Raw genomic sequence first — 18591 nt, 5'->3', positions numbered from 1 at the left:
CCGTTGATATTGACAAGCCCTAATGCCGGTTTTCTTAAAGTGTAAAACAAAAGCCAACTCATGAGAATAACCTAGGTTGTTTAAGAGAACCGAATCTCATTACACATTTATTGAGGCAAAATCTGTGGAGGTAAGGATACACACTAAAGTTTTAGAACCACTGATTTATTGAACACCTGTCATATTCTAGATATTACAGACCAAGGGTCTCCAACTCCCAGACCAGTCCACACAGAAGGAGGTGAACATCAGTCCGGCGAAGCTTCATCTGTATTTACAGCCACTCCCCATCATTTGCATTACCATCTGAGCTCTGCCTCCTGTCACATTAGTGGTGGCCTTAGACTCATAGGAGCACGAACCCTATTGTGAACTGTGCATGCAAGGGATCTAGGTTGCAGGCTGCTTGTGAGAATGTAAGGCCTGATGATCTGTCACTGTCTCCCATCATGCCAACATGTGATCATCTAGTTGCAGGAAAACAAGGTCAGGGCTGCCACTGATTCTACATTATGGTGAGTTGTATAATTATTTCTTTATATATTACAATGTAATAATAATAGAAATAAAGTGCACAATAAATGTAATGCACTTATATCATCCTAAAACCATCCTACCGCCCTCAGTCTGTGAAAAAATTGTCTTCCGCAAAACCGGTCCCTGGTGCCAAAAAGGTTGGAGACCGCCATTACAGACTGCAAAGCAGTGTAAGACATCATTGCTGCTTCTCTGTTGTAACTCAAAATCCAGCAGAGATAGAGTGTAACTCTCACATCAGATCTACATGGGAGCAAGTACCAATGGTGAAAGAGGGGAAGAATTAGCATTTTAAAAATGAGTGGGATTTCACCTGTCATTTATTAATTTGTTTGTTTAGTCAGCAAATTTGCCTGAAGCATATGTCATTTATAGGTACTAAGCCAGGTGCTCAGAATGGAGCAGTGATGAAGCCTAACGCTGATGCTGCTCCCAGGTAGACTTCCTCTCTGTGAGGGAGACAGAACACATGTAAGCAGACACAAAGTCTGCTATCAATCAGGAAGTGATAGAAAATCAAAGAAGGAGACCTTATTTATTTATTTATTTAACTTTTAAGTTCAGGGGTACAAGTGCAGATTTGTTACGTAGGTAAACTCGCATCCTGCGGGGTTGTTGTAAAGGTTGCTTCATCACCAAGGTATTAAGCCAAGTACCCATTAGTTGTTTTTACCCATCCTCTTCTTCCTCCCACCCTCACCTTCTTAAAGGCCCTAGTGTGTGTTTTTCCCCTCAGTGTGTCCATATGTTCTCATCATTTAGCTCCCACTTATAAGTGAGAACATGTGGTGTTTGGTTTACTGTTCCCATGTTAGTTTGCTAAGGATAATGGCCTCCGGTTCTATCCCTGTCCCTGTAAAGGACATGATCTCATTATTTTTTTATGACTGCATAGTTGTCTATGGTGTATATGTACCACATTTTCTTTATCCAGTTCATCATTGATGGACATTTAGGTTGATTCCATATCTTTGCTATTGTGAATAGTGCTGCAGTGAACGAATGTGTGCATGTTATCTTTATAATAGAATGATTTGTATTCGTTTGGGTATATACCCAGTAATGGCATTGTTGGGTCAAATATTTCTCTTTTTTTTTTTCCTTTTTTTATTTGAGACGGAGTCTCACTCTGTCGCCCAGGCTGGAGTGCAGTGGTGTGATCTCGGCTCACTGCAATCTCCACCTCTCAGGTTCAAGTGATTCTCCTGCCTCAGCTTCCTGAGTAGCTGGGACTATAGGTGCGCACCACCACACCGGGCTAATTTTTGTATTTTTAGTAGAGATGGGGTTTCACCATATTGGTCTTGAACTCCTGACCTCGTGATCTACCCACCTTGGTCTCCCAAAGTGCTGGGATTACAGGCGTGAGCCACCGTGCCCTGCCTAGGTCAAATATTTCTTTTTTAGATCTTTGAGGAATCGCCACACTGCCTTCCACAAGGGCTGAACTAATTTACACTCTCACCAACAGTATATTGAATTTCTTTTTCTTCACAACCTCGCCAGCATCTGGTATTTTTTCAACTTTTTAAGAGTAGCCATTCTGGCTATATGAGATGGTATCTCGTTGTGGTTTTTATTTGCATTTCTCTAATGATCAGCGATGCTTTTTTTTTTCTGTTTTTTGTTTTTTGTTTTTTGTTTTTTTTTTTTGAGACAGTCTCCCACTGTCGCCAGGCTGGAGTGCAGTGGCACAATCTTGGCTCACTGCAACCTCCGCCTCCCGGGTTCAAGCGATTCTCCTGCCTCAGCCCCCCAGGTAGCTGGGACTACAGGCGCACACCACCAGGCCCGGCTAATTTTTGTGTTTTTAGTAGAGACGAGGTTTCCCCATGTTGGCCAGGATGGTCTTGACCTCTTGATCCTCCCGCCTCGGCCTCCCAAAGTGCTGGGATTACAGGCCTGAGCCACAGCACCCTTCCCAATACCATTGTAATAGTTGGAAAGATTGGAGAGAATGATAGGGAAGGGAAAAATGGAATAGATTGGGAAAAGGGAAGGAAATCAGAAATTCAATTTTGAATATATTAGGCTTGATACGTGTGAAACTTTTAAGTACAGAGGGAAGGTATGAAGTTAAATGTGTGCATCTGTGGTTCAGAGGTGAGTTCTAGCCAAGAGATAAAGCCAAAAGATTATATATTAAATTATTGGATGAGTCTTGGTGCATTGGCTCACGCCTGTAATCCCAGCAATTTGGGAGGCCAAGGCAGGAGGATGGCTTGAGCCTAGGAGTTCAAGACCAGCCTGGGCAACATAGGGAGACCCTGTCTCTATTAAAAGTAAAAAAAATTGGCTGGGTGTGGTAGTGCACACCTGTAGTCCCATCTACTTGGAAGGCTGAGGCAGGAGAATTTCTTGAGCCCAGGATGTTGAGACTGCAGTGAGCCATGATTGCACCACTGTACTCCAGCCTGGGTGACAGAGCGAGACCATTTCTAAAACAAATCAAATAAAATAAGATAAAATAAAATCCTAGGATGAGCAATATAGGCAAACAAGAGAAGACAGCCCAGGAATGAACCCTAAAGAATCCCAACATTTAGAGATTTGTTAAAAGAGGAGGCAGAGCCAGTAAAGGAGACTGAGAACAGCCTATGAAGTAGGAAGTAAGTGAAATCAAATGTATTGGTTATCTACTGCTGCGTAATGAATGACCCTGAATTTACCAGCTTAATGTTTACTATCTCACAACTCCTGTGGGTCAGAAATCTGAGAGTGATTATTTGGGTGGTTCTGGCTTAGGGTACGTTGAAGTTGCACTCCAGCCTGGGTGACATAGGGAGACTGTCTCTAAAAATAAATAAATAAATAAATTTAAAAATCTCATTTAAAAGTTTATCTATCTATGTAGAAACAGAAGAATCAACCTCAAAATGATACTGATCTGCGTTTGTATTGAATGGCCACATTATTGGCAATTTTTAAACCATTTTCTTCCTTTGCTGTTCTGTATTTTCCAAAATTTCTACAATAAAAATTACTTTTATAATATTAATATCAAAAAAACTTTTAAAAATGTAGACCACTGAATTTTATTTGAATTGTGTAAGATAATGAAGACCTAAAAACTGAGAGGTTTTGTTTTTGTTTTTGTTTTTCAGACGGCGTCTCGCCCTGTTGCCCAGGCTAAAGTGCAGTGGCACGATCTCAGCTCATTGCAACCTCCACCTCCCGGGTTCAAGCGATTCTCCTGCCTCTGCCTCCCAAGTAGCTGGAATTACAGGCATGCAACACCACGCCTGGCTAATTTTTGTATTTTAAGTAGAGTCGAGGTTTTACCATGTTGGCCAGGCTGGTCTGAAATTCCTGACCTCAGGTGATCTGCCCACCTCGGCCTGCCAAAGTGCTGGGATTATAGGCATGAGCCACCGCGCCCAGTGAGAGTTTGTGTGTGTGTGTGTGTGTGTGTGTGTGTGTGTGTGTATGGTTCTTCCAAATCAAGTGTAAAAGCTCTCATTTAATAAGAAGAATAAGGATGGGTATGGTGGCTCATGCCTGTAATCCCATCACTTTAGGAAGCCGAATTGGGAGGATTACTTATACCCAGAGTTTGAAGTGTATGAGCCACTGTATTCCAACCTGGGTGACAGAGAGAGAACCTGCCTCTAAAAAATACATACATACGTATATACATAATAAAATATCCATTACTAAATCAGTCTTGATAAGCCTAATTATAAACTGCTGCTAGGAGAATATTTGCTTCCAGAGAGTATCTTTTAGATTTGTTTTTGTGGGATTTTTGGGGGGTTTTTTCCTAGAGTGCTCTAGAGCCCTCTTTTAGCTGCATGAATCTTCTGTCTAGCAATGAAGGGGAGTACTTGGTTCAGCAAGAGGAAAACATATATAAAATTGTTTGCTTCCATTTAAAAGGAACCTTTATACTGAATTCCAACCAACTGTGATAGTTAGACCTGAAAATGGCTTAATCCTTTGCAAGACAGTTATTTTTCAAAATTCTGTTTGTCATATTAGGGTCTGTTTAGTTAAGTTAAAAGCACCACAGGTTGCAGTGACTGATTTCTTAAGTTCAATTTTAGAGAGTATAATAAAAGCGCAGACCTGACTTTGTGTTTCTAGTATTTGTGCCATTATTTTTTTAATCTACATTATTAAGCTTAACTTTGTACTGTAATGAGGTTAATTTCTGCCCACACAAGCCCATCCAGTAACTTTTCCTAAACACATTCGTTCTCCATTATATATTCCAGGGAGATATTTCTGTCAATGGCATGTGAGATTATCTATTGACCCCATGATGAGATGCTTACTGCTTGAAAACAAATTCATTCACATGCTTAAAAATTGCTCAGGAGCAGGAACTATACAAATATTTATTGTTATTGGCCATTTGTAATTTATTCATAGAGATCTAGCTGACAACCATCTGCTGCATAAAACTGAAAATTGGAAGGAAAAAGAGTAAAAGTCACTGGAAAAATATAATTTAGTCTCCATATGTCTTTGATACATAATTCAATTTATTACTTGCTAGTGGTATGAGATGCTCTGTAATAATAGATACATATATGAAATTTAACACAAAGGGAAATTGAAATTTTACTCAACAGTGTATGTTGAAAGACAAAGTGAAGACAATAGTAATAATACAGTAATTAGCAAATGTATATTGGCAAAGATAGTATAAACTAGACTGTGATAAATAGACTCTAAAATACATAATGGCTTACATGCAATAGAAGCTTTTTCTCAAACAGTCCAAGATAGTTGAATTAGGTTGGTAAGTATTTTCTCCATGCAGTGATTCAGGGCCCCAGGCCATCTTGTGACTCCACGGGTAGAACTCAGGGGTCTACCAATTCCCAAGGAATCCACGGATAGACTTCAGAGCTGTCACTACAATTTGTTGTTGTTGTTTTTAATTCAATAGTTTTTTTAGGTGGTTTTTGGTTACATGGATGAATTCTTCAGTGGTGAATTCTGAGATTTTAGTGCACCCATTACCCAACCAGTGTACACAGTACCCAGTATGTAGTCTTGTGTCCCTCATACCTCTCCCAACCTCCCAGAGATGTCACTATATTTGTATGGGAAAAATTACATCCCTGTTGGGGCCAGGCATGGTGTCTCACACCTGTAATCCCAGCACTTTGGGAGGACAAGGCGGGCAGATCAACTGAGTCAGGAATTCGAGACCAGCCTGGCCAACATGGTGAAACCTCGTCTGTACTAAAAATACAAAAAAATTAGCGGGGCATGGTGACAGGCACCTGTAATCCCAGCTACTCGGGAGGCTGAGGCAGGAGAATTATTTGAACCCAGGAGGCGGAGGTTGCAGTGAACCGAGATCGCACCACTGCACTCCAGCCTGGGCAATAAGTACGTCCTTGTTAGCTTCAAACTAAAATTTTTCATTTCCCTTAATTATGAATGTAGGCAAAACCATAGAAGTATTACCAGTACTTATGACTTTGAAACAAATAAAAATCACTGATTTTTAAAAAATCATTACTGTTAGGCCAGGCATGGTGGCTCACGCCTGTAATCCCAGCACTTTGGGAGGCCAAAGCAGGCAGATCACGAGGTGAGGAGTTCGAGACCAGCCTGGCCAATATGGTGAAACCCTGTCTCTACTAAAAATACAAAAATTAGCCGGGTGTGGTGGCACATGCCTATACTCCCAGCTACTCGGGAGGCTGAGGCAGAAGAACTGCTTGAGCTCGGGAGGTAGAGGTTGCAGTGAGCTGAGATGGTGCCATTGAACTCCAGCCTAGGCAACAGAGCCACAGCAAGACTCAGTCGCAAAAAAAAAAAAAAATTACTGTTTTGCAGATCTTTCAAAGAATCATTTCTACTTGGAATGCTTTCAAAATTATAGCAGTTGTATACCCGCCTCTAGATCCTCTACTTTAATATATTTTTTAAAAAGCATGTTATCGTAAGAAACCTTTACATTAGCTCCCAGTGATCCTGGTTTCCTGGCATTCATACCCTTGTGTAATCCCCCTCCAGTGACAGAATATGGCAGAAATGATGCGATGTTATTTCTGAGATTAAGTGTACTGAATCTAGATTCTGTACCCTCTCTTGGAGCACTTGCTGCAGGGGAAGTGAACTGCTATGTCCTCAGATAACGAGAGATGGTGGAGAGCAGTGCCATGAGTCTGTGGAAAGGTCAATATGGCAAAGAACTGAAGCTTGCCAATAGCCATTTGAGTGAGCTTGGAAGTGGATCTTTCCCCAGGTAATGCCTCCAGATGACTGCCTACTTAGTTGGCATCTTGATTGTAGCCTTGTGAGATACCCTGAGCCCCAACCACCCAGCTAAGCTGATCCCAGATTCCTGACCCCCAGGAATGTGAGAGAATAAATGTTTTAAGCTACTAAGGTTTGAGATAATTTCTTATATATCAATAGAGAGCTAGTATATACATATATCATATCACTAACTTTTTTTTTTTTTTGAGACGGAGTTTAGCTCTCATTGCCCAGGCTGGAGTGCAATGGTGCAGTCTCAGCTCACTGCAGCCTTTGCCTCCCAGGTTCAAGTGATTCTCCCTGCCTCAGCCTCCTGAGTAGCTGGGATTACAGACACCCGCCACCACGCCCAGCTAATGTTTTTTGTATTTTTAGTAGGGACGGGGTTTCGCCATGTTGGCCAAGCTGGTCCCAAACTTCTGACCTCAGGTGATCACCCACCTCGGCCCCCCAATGTGCTGGGATTACAGGCGTGAGCCACTGCACCCAGCCTATATCACTAACTTTATAAATGTTTTTAGAATTGTATTCAATATAATTTATTTACTTTATAATTCTATTATTTTATTTTATGCATTTTCAAACATTATTTTGCCAGGCTTGTGCCTCTAATCACAACCATGCAGGAGGCTGAGGCAGGAGGATTACTTGAGACCAGGAGTTTGAGACCACCCTGAGAAACATAGTGAGACTCTGTCTCTAAAACAATAAAAATTAAAATATAAAAAATAATAAATAAAATGTTAGTCTGAGAAGGGATGCAGAGCATTCTTCAGTGTGCCAAACAATCCATGCATGGTACAAATAAGATTAACCCTTCCTGGCCAGGTGCGGTGGCTCACATACATAATCCAGCACTTTGGGAGGCCAAGGTGGGCAGATCATGAGGTCAGGAGTTTGAGATCAGCCTGGCCAATATGGTGAAACCCCATCTCTACTAAAAATACAAAAGTTAGTTGGACATGGTGGCATGTGCCTATAGTCCCAGCTACTTGGGAGGCTGAGGCAGAAGAATCGCTTGAATCCAGGAGGCGGAGGTTGCAGTGAGCCGAGATTGCAACAGTGCACTCCAGCCTGGGCAACAGAGTGAGACTCCACCTCAAAAAAAAAAAAAAAAAAAAAAAAAAAACAAGAAAAGATTAACCCTTCCTGTGGCCTCGTTGTTGCCTTGTACTAGCTGGCGAAAGGAGGACAGAACAGGGAGGAGGCCTACCTCCTTTTAATATCCTTGACCTAGGAATAGCAGACTTTTCTAATCACACTTATTGCAATAAACATGGACACATCTTGATGCAATAGAGACTGGCAAATGGAGTTCCTGGGTAAACTAGCATTTGCTCTATATGGCACAAGGACCTATTTTGATAGTACCAGAGCAAATGCCAGAAATGTTAATAAACCAACGAAAATAATATCTGCCAGAATAGAATCTTAGGGTTTTTTGAAAAATAAACACAAGGAATCAAATTAAAGAAACAGATGCTGATGACATAAAAAATTTTGTGAACTTTTATTCCAAATGATATTTGTAGACCTGAAGATGTGAAGAACTGATTTGAATTTAGAATCTAGATCAGAAATCAAATTATTCTTCAGTCTTCCTTAAGAATGAATAAATGTTGTAAGATTATGAACATAAAGTCTTAATTTTCCTGAAGTCATGGAACAAAGAATGGGATAGGATCCTTGCTGTTTATTTATTCAGTAAACATTTGCTGAGGGTCTACTGTGTAACAGGGACTGCACTAACAACTGGGGAAAATGAGATTGCCAAAAATATGACAAGACCCCTGCAATGGACTGAACGTGTTGCCCCCAAAATTCCTATGTTGAGACCCTAATCTTAATGTGATGATATTTGGAGGTAGGGCATCTGGGTAGTAATTAGGACATAAGGGTGGGGCACTCTTAAATGTATTAGTGCCCTTATAAGAAAAGCCCAGATAACTAGCTAGCTTTTGGTAGAATTATTGAAAATGCACTGTGATGGTTAATGAGTGTCAACTGCGTTGGCTTAAAGGATATAAAGTATTGTTCCTGAGTGTGACTGGGAGGGTGTTGCCAAGGGATATTAACGTTTGAGTCAGTGGACTGGGAGAGGCAGACCCACCCTCAAACTGCATGGACACCATCTAAGCAGCTGCCAATTGGGCTAGGAAAAGCAGGCAGAAGGTGGAAGGAGATGACTTGCTGAGTCTTTGGGCCTTCATCTTTCTCCTGTGCTGGATGCTTCCTGCCCTCAAATATCATACTACAAGTTCTTCAGCTTTTGGATTCTTGGACTTACACCTTCAGCTTTTGGATTCTTGGACTTACACCAGCGGTTTTCCAGGGGCTCTTGGGCTTTCAGCCACAGACTGAAGGCTGTACTGTCAGCTTCCCTGCTTTTGAGGTTTTGGGACTCAGACCAGCTTCCTTGTTCCTCAGCTTGTAGATGGCCTATTGTGGGACTTCCTCTTGTGATCCTGTGAGTCAATTCTCCTTAATAAACTCCTCTTCATATATATATATATCCTATTAGTTCTGTCCCCCTAGAGAACACTGCAGAGAACACTGCATTTATGAAACCACATAATTGGTGGTTTCATAAATTCAGTGTTGTGTGAAAAAATTAGTTATCTTGATGACTAATGACTTCTGGAGAAAAATCAAGACACAGATAAGTTGGGCTGCCAATAGCTCATCAGATGACTTTGAGACGATGAGGCAAACCTACCCTTTCCTTGAACTTTCTGCCACTTGAGGATACAGGGAGAAGTTGGCAGTCTGCAACCCAGAAGAAGACCGTGACCAGAACTGGACCATGGTGGCACTGGATGTCAACTTTCCAGCCTCCAGAACAGTGAGAAATGTTTCTTTTGTTTGTAAGCCACCCAGCCTATGGCAATTCATTCTATCAACCTGAACTGACAGTCAGCCTGTTTCCAGAGATCTTATACTGAGGGAAGTGGCTCAGCAAAGTAAATCCGTACAGTGATCTCTACTAAGTTCTGTGACATACATAAACAGAGTGCTAAAAACAATGTGCTAACAGCAAAATCATTCACAGTTTTTTAATTTCAACATCACTGGACTAAAACGATAAACTGGAATGTCAGGCTTCAATTGTTAAATAGGGTAGGATTCCTATGGGGATAATTTTATGCCTTCCCAGGACCCTGAATCCACAAAGTAAAGCTGTCCCCCAATGTTCACAGAAAGTTTTCAGAGAAGATCTTAGGCCTCTGCTAATGGGGAATGACAAGAAAGACTTGAAAATCCATGATGTGGTTCCATAAATGCAGTGTCATGTGAAAAAACTAGTTGTCCTCTGCTCCCTCCAATGTGTACAGGCTGACTCATGACTGATGACTCCTGGGGAAAAATCAAGACACAGGTAAGCTGAGCTGCCAAGAGCTCATCAGATGTCTTTGGGAAGATGAGACAAACTTACCCTTTCCTCAGGCTGAGGCATCCCCACGCTTAGGCATGTGGCTTGAAGAGCAGGTAAGCAGAGTGCAGGCTGGAGCTCGGCCCCCTTTGAACCTTTGGCTATACATTCTGGCACAGCAGTGGCCCTGCCAGAAGCTCCTTGGCAAAGAAACACCTCTCCCCACTGCACCCTTCCTTCTGAGCATCTATTAGTTTGTTATTCATCCCTCAGCAACTTGGGGTTCCTGGGACTATGTCATTCTTCCTGCTTAGTTGACAGTGTTATACAAGATTATATTCATTTTCATAATGTTGAATATTCATTCTTCAGTCAACAAATATTTATTGAAGAATAAATGTAGTATTTGAAGAAATGAAGTATTATACACTCATGACAGATAAATAATAGAAAATTATCTCATTGAAACCCAGGGTCACATCAAGTAACTGGTATAATCTGTATTTCATTGAAACATCACTCTTTGTCATTGCATATTTCAGGAAAAATAAGGGAATAAGCAAATGAGTAACCCAGTTCTATTTAAGGAAATATTTGATTTTCAAGAGGTGGTCTTCGAAAAGTTCTGATTGCCTCTCAGGAAAGATACTAATGCTGGCATTCTGCCCAGGTGATTGTATTTTGCCTCTGTGATATATGTATATGTATGTGTATATATATGATAATGTATATCCTCCCTTCACTAAACGGTTTTTAACAGTGATACTCAAGCCTGTTGTTTTAACATACTGATGAGTTGTGCAGCATTTTCAATGTGACTTACTACCATGTGGGCTGAACTGAGATAGTCCTTCTTCCTTCTTCCAGGAGAGGAAGGGTATTCCCATTCATCCCAGTAATTCTAATAGAGGAAAAAGTCCTTGGACCTGCAGCAACAGCGTCATCTGGGGACTTGTTAGCAATGCAAGTTCTCAGACTCCACCATAGAACTACTGAATCAGACATTGTGGGTTGAGGCCCAGCATTCCATGGTCTAACAAACCCTCCAGGTGACTGTAATGTACATTCAAGTTTAAGAACCACTGCAGTAGACCCTTTTCCTGGTTGATTAAATGGCCCTTATATTGTAAATAAGCAGAATAGTCAAATATTCCTTCACACAATAGGCTAGGGCTGTCATTTGACAGGATCATAGTCGTTTTAACAGGAGGGATATGATGAATCTGAAAAGTGGAAACACTGTTTGCAATGGCAGTTGTGTGTCCCTATGCAACATGAGGTGGGGAGGCCTTGAGGATTCCACTGATGGAAAGAATTGAGCTGAAATCTGAGCACCTACTATCCTCTTCCTCCTCTCCCCTCCCAACATCAGCATGGAACCACAGCCCTCCCCTCTTTCCTTTGGAGCCGGTGAAGCATGAAAAGGGGAAAGTCATTCCCAGCATCCACCAAGGTTTAGAGGTAGTGCCGTAAGCAAATATCTATACCACCAAGTTCTCCAGTAAGGAGGGGCAGAGACAGCATGTGGGCCACACACACTGAGTGTGAAAAATAGCAAAGTTTGAAAAGGAGTTAAGGGGTTATGGGCAAGAGATTAGGTGGCCAGTGGGAGGAGATTGAGAATAAAGCAAACCAGAAATCCTCAAAGACCTGAGGCATGTGACTTGAAGAGCAGGTGAGAAGTTGTTGCCTGCCCATGCAGTTAAAAGTCGCAAATCCCAGTTCATTCTAATAGATGCAGCTTTAGGGATGATTTCACAGTAAAAATCCACTGCTTAGAATGTCATTATAGTTTGTTCTGGGAAGACAGGTGAAGTGGCACTCCATCCTGGAAAGACAGCTCTGCTTTCTGATCAGGCAGGACTTTCTCACTCCCTCTCACACTTCAAGTTGAAAATTCAACAGCCAGCTAAACCAAAGGGCCCGCACACAGTTGCGTCTGACTGACCATTGTCAACAGTAATGTCTCTTTGTTCTCTGTGAAGTAAGTGGAATAAATGGAATACTGCCTTAATGCCCTTGCCAACTGAGTACTCAATAGTTCTGTTGTTTAAGGGCTCAACCCCTCCCACTACCCAGAAAGTAATGTGCTCTGAAATTTAGTGACAACCCAAGGTAGACTGGGCACTCTGGAAAGGAGGCATGGCCTGGTTGTTATAATGCTTGTGATATAAGATATTTTTAGGACTAGAATGAAGTGAAGGATACTGAAAATTCCAGAAAAGGCCCAGGCACAGTGACTTATACCTGTAATCCCAGCACTTTGAGAGGCCGATGAGGGCAGATCACCTGAGGCCGGGAGTTCCAGACCAGCCTGGCCAACATGGTGAAACACCGTCTCTACTAAAAATACAAAAATTAGCTGGGTATGGTGGTGCATGCCTATAATTCCAGCTACTTGGGAGGCTGAAGCAGGAGAATCGCTTGAATCTGGGAGGCAGAGGTTGTAGTAAGCCAAGATCATGCACTGTACTCTATCCTGGGCAACAGAGCAAGACTCCGTCTCAAAAAGGAAAAAAATAAAAATTAGCAGTGCATGGTGGTGCGTGTCTATAATCCTAGCTACCCAGTAGGCTAAGGCAGGAGAATTGCTTGAACTCAGGAGGCAGAGGTTACAGTGAGCCGAGATCGCGCCACTGCACTCCCGCCTGGGCAACAGAGCGAGAATCCATCTCAAAAAAAGAGAAAACTCCAAAAAAAGTAATATTCACACGTAAGGTTTAGACTAAGCTAAATGTTGCCTTAAACCAGGGGTGGGCAAACTATAGCCCATGAGCCAAATTTAGCCTGCAGCCTGTTTTTGTAAATCAAGTTTTATTGGAACTCAGCCAGACTCATTCATTTAGGTACAATACATGTCTACTTTTGTCATACAACAGCAGAATTGAATAATTGTAACAGAGAACAGATGGCCTGCAAAAGCCTGAAATACTTGCTGTCTGGCCTTTTGCAGAAAGAATATGCTGGACCTGCCTTACACTCTGTAGCCTTTGGGGCTTGGAAGTCACCACAGGCCCTCCATTTTTAGGGCTGTCTGATCAATGCAAGGGCTTAGTTATGTGAACTACTGTTACCCACCAGTAAATGCCCCAATTTTTATCAGAATAAAGTAGAATACCTCTTCTTGTCTATTTTGCTTTTTCTTTAGTTCAAAACCACATTTATCATTCACTTTCCCAAAATGATGAGAAATTTTGCTTATCCCAGTTATATTTAAAGGAATATTTGATTTTTAAGATGCCTCTTTGCCTTTTTTCAACAATGACCCCGCCTTCTCCTTGGCACCTTCAGTTGACAGTTTCTCACTACTTCATACTAGGTGCTCATTTGTCGCCCATCTCTGAGTGACTTTATCATTTTCCTTATCCTCAGCCACTGACAGCCAACATATTTTTAAAATGCAGTGGCCTGGCTGGGCACGGTGGCTCACACCTGTAATCCCAGCACTTTGGGAGGCGGAGGCAGGTGGATCACGAGGTCAGGACATGGAGACCATCCTGGCTAACACGGTGAAACCCCATCTCTACTAAAAACCCAAAAAATTAGCCGGGTGAGGTGGCGGGCACCTGTAGTCCCAGCTATTCGGGAGGCTGAGGCGGGAGAATGGCGTGAACCCGGGAGGCGGAGCTTGCAGTGAGCCAAGATCGTGCCACTGCACTCCAGCCTGGGTGACAGAGCGAGACTCGGTCTCAAAAAAAAAACAGTGGCCTGTGGCACTAACGAGCCACAGTAAAGATCTGCAAGTCCTCTCTGCCGCTACTCCCCACTTTGAAATCAATTCTGGTAAGTCAGCCCACTTCTTACAATTCACGTGCACAGATGCAGGACTTCATACACAGGTACCCTTACAAACACACATTGACCCATGGTCTGCAGTTTTTCCTTTACTTCTTTGGGACTAAACTTTTCATTCAAAATGAAGTCTGTTTTATTACTCCATATATCTTACGGCTTGAATTCTTCCTAGGTGGAAAATGCTGGAAGCTCCAAAAACTTGGCATATTCTGAAAAGAGTGTATTGCAGCCATTTGTTTTCTACTATTATGGTGGACACGTGGGCCAGCAGCATAAGTAGGCAGGCTTCACATTAGTTTTTGATGTTAAAACTATGTAGGTAGATATTCAAAATACCTGATAAATAATTTTTTAAGAGTGCATACCAGTTGGGCACGGTGGCTCATGCCTGTAATCCCAGTGCTTTGGGAGGCTGAGGTGGGAGGATCACTGAGGCCAGGCGTTCAAGACAACCCTGGGCAACATAGCAAGACCCCATCTCTACAAAACGTTTTAAAAATTAGGTGGCACACACCTGTAGTCCTAGCTACTTGGGAGGCTGAGGTGGGAGAATTGCTTAAGCCCAAGAGTTGAAGGTTACTGTGAGCTATGATTGTACCACTGCACTCTAGCCTGGGCAACAGAGCAAGACCCTGTCTCTTAAAAGGACAGAGGGAGAGAGCATACCTTTTAAGACTGACCATTTTTATAGGCAATATGGAAAATGTTGATGTAGAAGATTCCAGATCGTTGCCTTCCTAGAGAATTTCAAATCTAGAACTGTTGCTATACTTTTTTGCAGTAAGCCCACAGCTCTCCATCGAATATGTAGAATACTTTAAATGTTGCTAAAATTTAATATAATAGAGGTTTTGCAGAGGCCACTTTTGCCCCTAGTGAAATTCTTGCTAAAACAGTCATTATGAAATGGCAGATTATCTTTTCTACATCAAATCTATGGTGAAGTGGGATATAGCTTCTCACCACTCCAGGCAAGGCACAGGACCAAAATGGCAGAGGACCAGGTGAGTTGGACATTCCTGACCATAAATAAAAAGGAAGATGAAAAGGAGGTGGAAGAGGAGGAGGAGAAGAAGGAGGAAAAGAAACACAAGTGACATATTTAAGGACTGTTGTTATATCTTTCTTTTTGTTTGGATCTCCTGGTCTCAAGCAATCCTCCTACCTCAGCACCCCCACCAAGTAGCTGGGACTACAGGCATGCACCATGATGCCTGGCTAATTTTTGTATTTCTTGTAGAGATGGAATTTCACCATGTTGCCCAAGCTGGTCTTGAACTCCTGGGCTCAAGCAATCTGCCCACCTTGCCAACCCAAAGTGTTGGAATTACAGATGTGAGCCACCACTCCCAGTCTGTTGTTATATCTTTCCTTTAATGAATTGTCTCTTCATATTTTTTGTTTGTATCTTTTTCTCTCACTTTTAGAAAAGTTTTTAATATATTAGGCATGTTGGACCTTTATGACATATATTGCAAATATTTCCTCCTTGTTTATCAGCCCGACTTTGCTTATGCAATTTTTGCCATGCAAATGGCTTCTTTTGTTATTTTTTATTTTTTGTAGAGATGAGGTTTCACTATACTGCCCAGGCTGGTCTTGAACTCCTAGGCTCAAGTGATCTGCCCACCTTGGCCTCCCAAAATGTTGGGATTACAGGTGTGAGCCACTGCACCCAACCCTTTCCTTTTTTCTTCTCTTTCTCTCTCCCTCCCTCCCTCTCTCCCTCCCTTCCTCTCTCTTTTTCCTCCCTTCCTCTCTCTCTTTCTTTCTTTTCATTCTTTCTCTCTCTCTTTCTCTTCTTTCTCTATTTCTTCCTTCTTTCTTGCTTGCTTTTCTTTCTTCTTTCTTTCTTTTTTTTTCTTTCTTTTCTTTCTGTCTTTCTTCTTTCTAAAAGGTTCTCACTCTGTCACCCATGCTGGAGTACAGGGTAGCCGAAGTGATCCTCCTGCCTCAGCTTCCCAAAGTGCTGGGATCACAGGCCTGAGTCATGGCACCTGGCCAGTTTTTATTTTTATGTAATCAAATTTGTCTGTTTTTCTTTCACTGCATCTGGACTTTCAGTCACAGTGAGAAAATCTTTCCCAACACCAAAGATAAAGATGACACCCATGAAATGAAAAATCTTCTCATATTTTACATTTAGATCTCTGATCCATTTGGAGTTTGTTCTTATACATGTGAAATATAAATCTAATTTTATCTTTTTCCAAATGGTTAACCTGTTGTTTGTTTGTTTGTTTGTTTGTTTGTTTGTTTGTTTGTTTGTTTGTTTTGAGACAGAGTTTTGCTCTTGTTGCCCAGGCTGGAGTGCAATGGCGCAATCTCGGCTCACGGCAACCTCTGCCTCCCGGTTCAAGCACTTCTCCTGCCTCAGCCTCCCAAGTAGCTGGGATGACAGGCATGTGCCACCACACCCGGCTAATTTTTTTTTTTTTTTTTTTTTTTTTTTTTTGAGACTGAGTTTCACTTTTGTTGTCCAGGATGGAGTGCAGTGATGTAATCTCAGCTCTCTGCAACCTCCGCCTCCTGGATTCAAGAGAGATTCTCCTGCCTCAGCCTCCTGAGTAGCTGGGGTTACAGGCGTGTACCACCACACCCAGCTAATTTTTTGTATTTTTAGTAGAGACAGAGGTTTCTCCGTGTTGGTCAGGCTGGTCTCAAACTCCCCACCTCAGGTGATCCACCCACCTCGGCCTCCCAAAGTGCTGGGATTACAGGTGTGAGCCGTTGCACCCAGCCTAACCAGTCGTTTTAACATCATTTATTAAAATTCTTTCTTGGTCCCAGTGACTTGAAATGGTACCTTTATCATTTCCAGTACTAAAGTTTCATGTGAGCTTGGGTCTTTTTCTAGATTATCTATTTTACTCCACTGGTGTCCCTGCATATTCACGTGCCTGTACCACACAGGTTTAATTATAAAGGTTTTATAGTGTTTTCAGTCTGGGAGGGCTAGTGGGCTCATCCCTTCTCATAGATTTTCTTTTTTAGTGTTCTCTGTTTTTGTTTTTGTTTTCTGGGGTTTTTTTTTGTTTGTTTTTTTGAGACTGGAGTCTTGCTCTGTCACCCAGGCTAGAGTGCAGTGGCATGATCTTGGCTTACTGCAACCTCTGCTTCCCTGGTTCAAGCAGTTCCCCTGCCTCAGCTTCCCGAGTAGCTGGGATTACAGGTGCACACCACCATGCCCAGCTAACTTTTTTGTATTTTTAGTAGAGATGGGGTTTCACCATGTTGGCCAGACGGGTATCAAACTCCTGACCTCAGGCAATCTGCCTGCCTCAGCCTCCCAAAATGCTGAGATTACAGGCATGAGCCACAGTGCCTGGCTAGTGTTCTCTGTTATTACATGTTTATTTTTTCATATGAAGTTAAGTACCAACTTGTCTAGCTTCATGAAAAAAAGTTAGAATTTGAAGCGGGGGTGGAGACTAAGTTAAATTTACAAATTAATTTAGGGAAAACTGACATCTTTATGATGGTAAGCCATCCTATCAAAATATGAGATATCCTTTCTTTTGTTAAAGTTAATTTTGTCTCTTTTAGCAGAGTTTTAAAGTTTTCCTCATATAGATTTGCACATTTCTTATTAAATGTATCCCTAATATTTTATCTTGTTTGTTGCTATTATAATGAGGATTTTCTCCATCATTCTACCTCTAGATGGTTACTTCCTGTGCATGTGAAAGTTACTGATCTCCACATACTGTTGTTATATTCTACTATTCTGTTCAATTGTTTGAATTAATTTTGTCATTAATTTTCTAGGGTTTTCCAGGCACAACATCATATCATCCAAAAGCAGCTAATACATTTCTCGTGGAAATTGTCAAGTTGATTTGAACACTTATATGAAAATGCAGTGAATCTGGAAGAGCCAAAACTAGAAGAAAAACACACTGCTGCCACCTGATTTCAGATTTCACTATACACCACAGTAGTTCTGACGATGTGCTGTTGGTGTGAGGACAGACAGATCAATGAACAGAATAAACAGCCTGGAGATGACACAGTCACCAAGACAATTAAATGGGGAAAAGAAAGTCTTTTGGAAAAAATGGTGCTGAACAACTGGTTACACACATGGAAAGGAAAAGACCTTGATTGATTACTGCTACTGCCTGATCTTTACTGCTCTTTTGTGGTCTTAATTGTATCATCTGTGAAATAATGATGCTATAGGTCCACAGTTCCTTACCTGTGGATCCAAAACAGAAAATTCTCTAACAACTGCAAGTTTCTTTCTAAGTCTTTATGTGCCAAAACCCAACCGTACCTGGATTCATTTGGTCACAGACCTGATCTGAAATGATTTGAGGCTACTTGTAGTCTCTATGTAATTTGGTATAGTCACACATTTCACTGCAAATATACACATTTACTTGATTACAAATTGTTACCTAGACCCTGCTGATTGAGTTCCATACTATATAGTATATGCAATATATTACCTAAAATCCAAAAAGTTCTAAATTCATACATATATAAGAATTAAACAATCCATGTAAAGCACTTAATATAGTGTCTGGCACAGAGTAACCCCTCAATATAATATAGGTGGTAATACTGACCCGGCCCAGTGGCTCACACCTGTAATCCCAGCACTTTGGGAGGCTGAGGTGGGCATTCGAGACCAGCCTGGCCAACATGGTGAAACCGTGTCTCTA

General features: G+C 41.7%; 1 long non-coding RNA gene across 1 annotated transcript; it reads left to right on the top strand.

The window, feature by feature from the left end:
* Window positions 1–6283: 6283 nt before the first annotated feature.
* LOC115896866 lies at window positions 6284–18322 on the top strand. Its single transcript, XR_004056770.1, has 3 exons — window positions 6284–6745; window positions 9511–10799; window positions 17693–18322. It is a non-coding gene; the product is annotated as an uncharacterized LOC115896866 (long non-coding RNA).
* Window positions 18323–18591: the final 269 nt, after the last annotated feature.

This window comes from Rhinopithecus roxellana, chromosome 4, assembly GCF_007565055.1.
Source record: "Rhinopithecus roxellana isolate Shanxi Qingling chromosome 4, ASM756505v1, whole genome shotgun sequence".
NCBI lineage: Eukaryota > Metazoa > Chordata > Mammalia > Primates > Cercopithecidae > Rhinopithecus > Rhinopithecus roxellana.
Note: the sequence above shows the minus strand (reverse complement) of the source record. Positions and strands in the feature narration are given on the sequence as shown.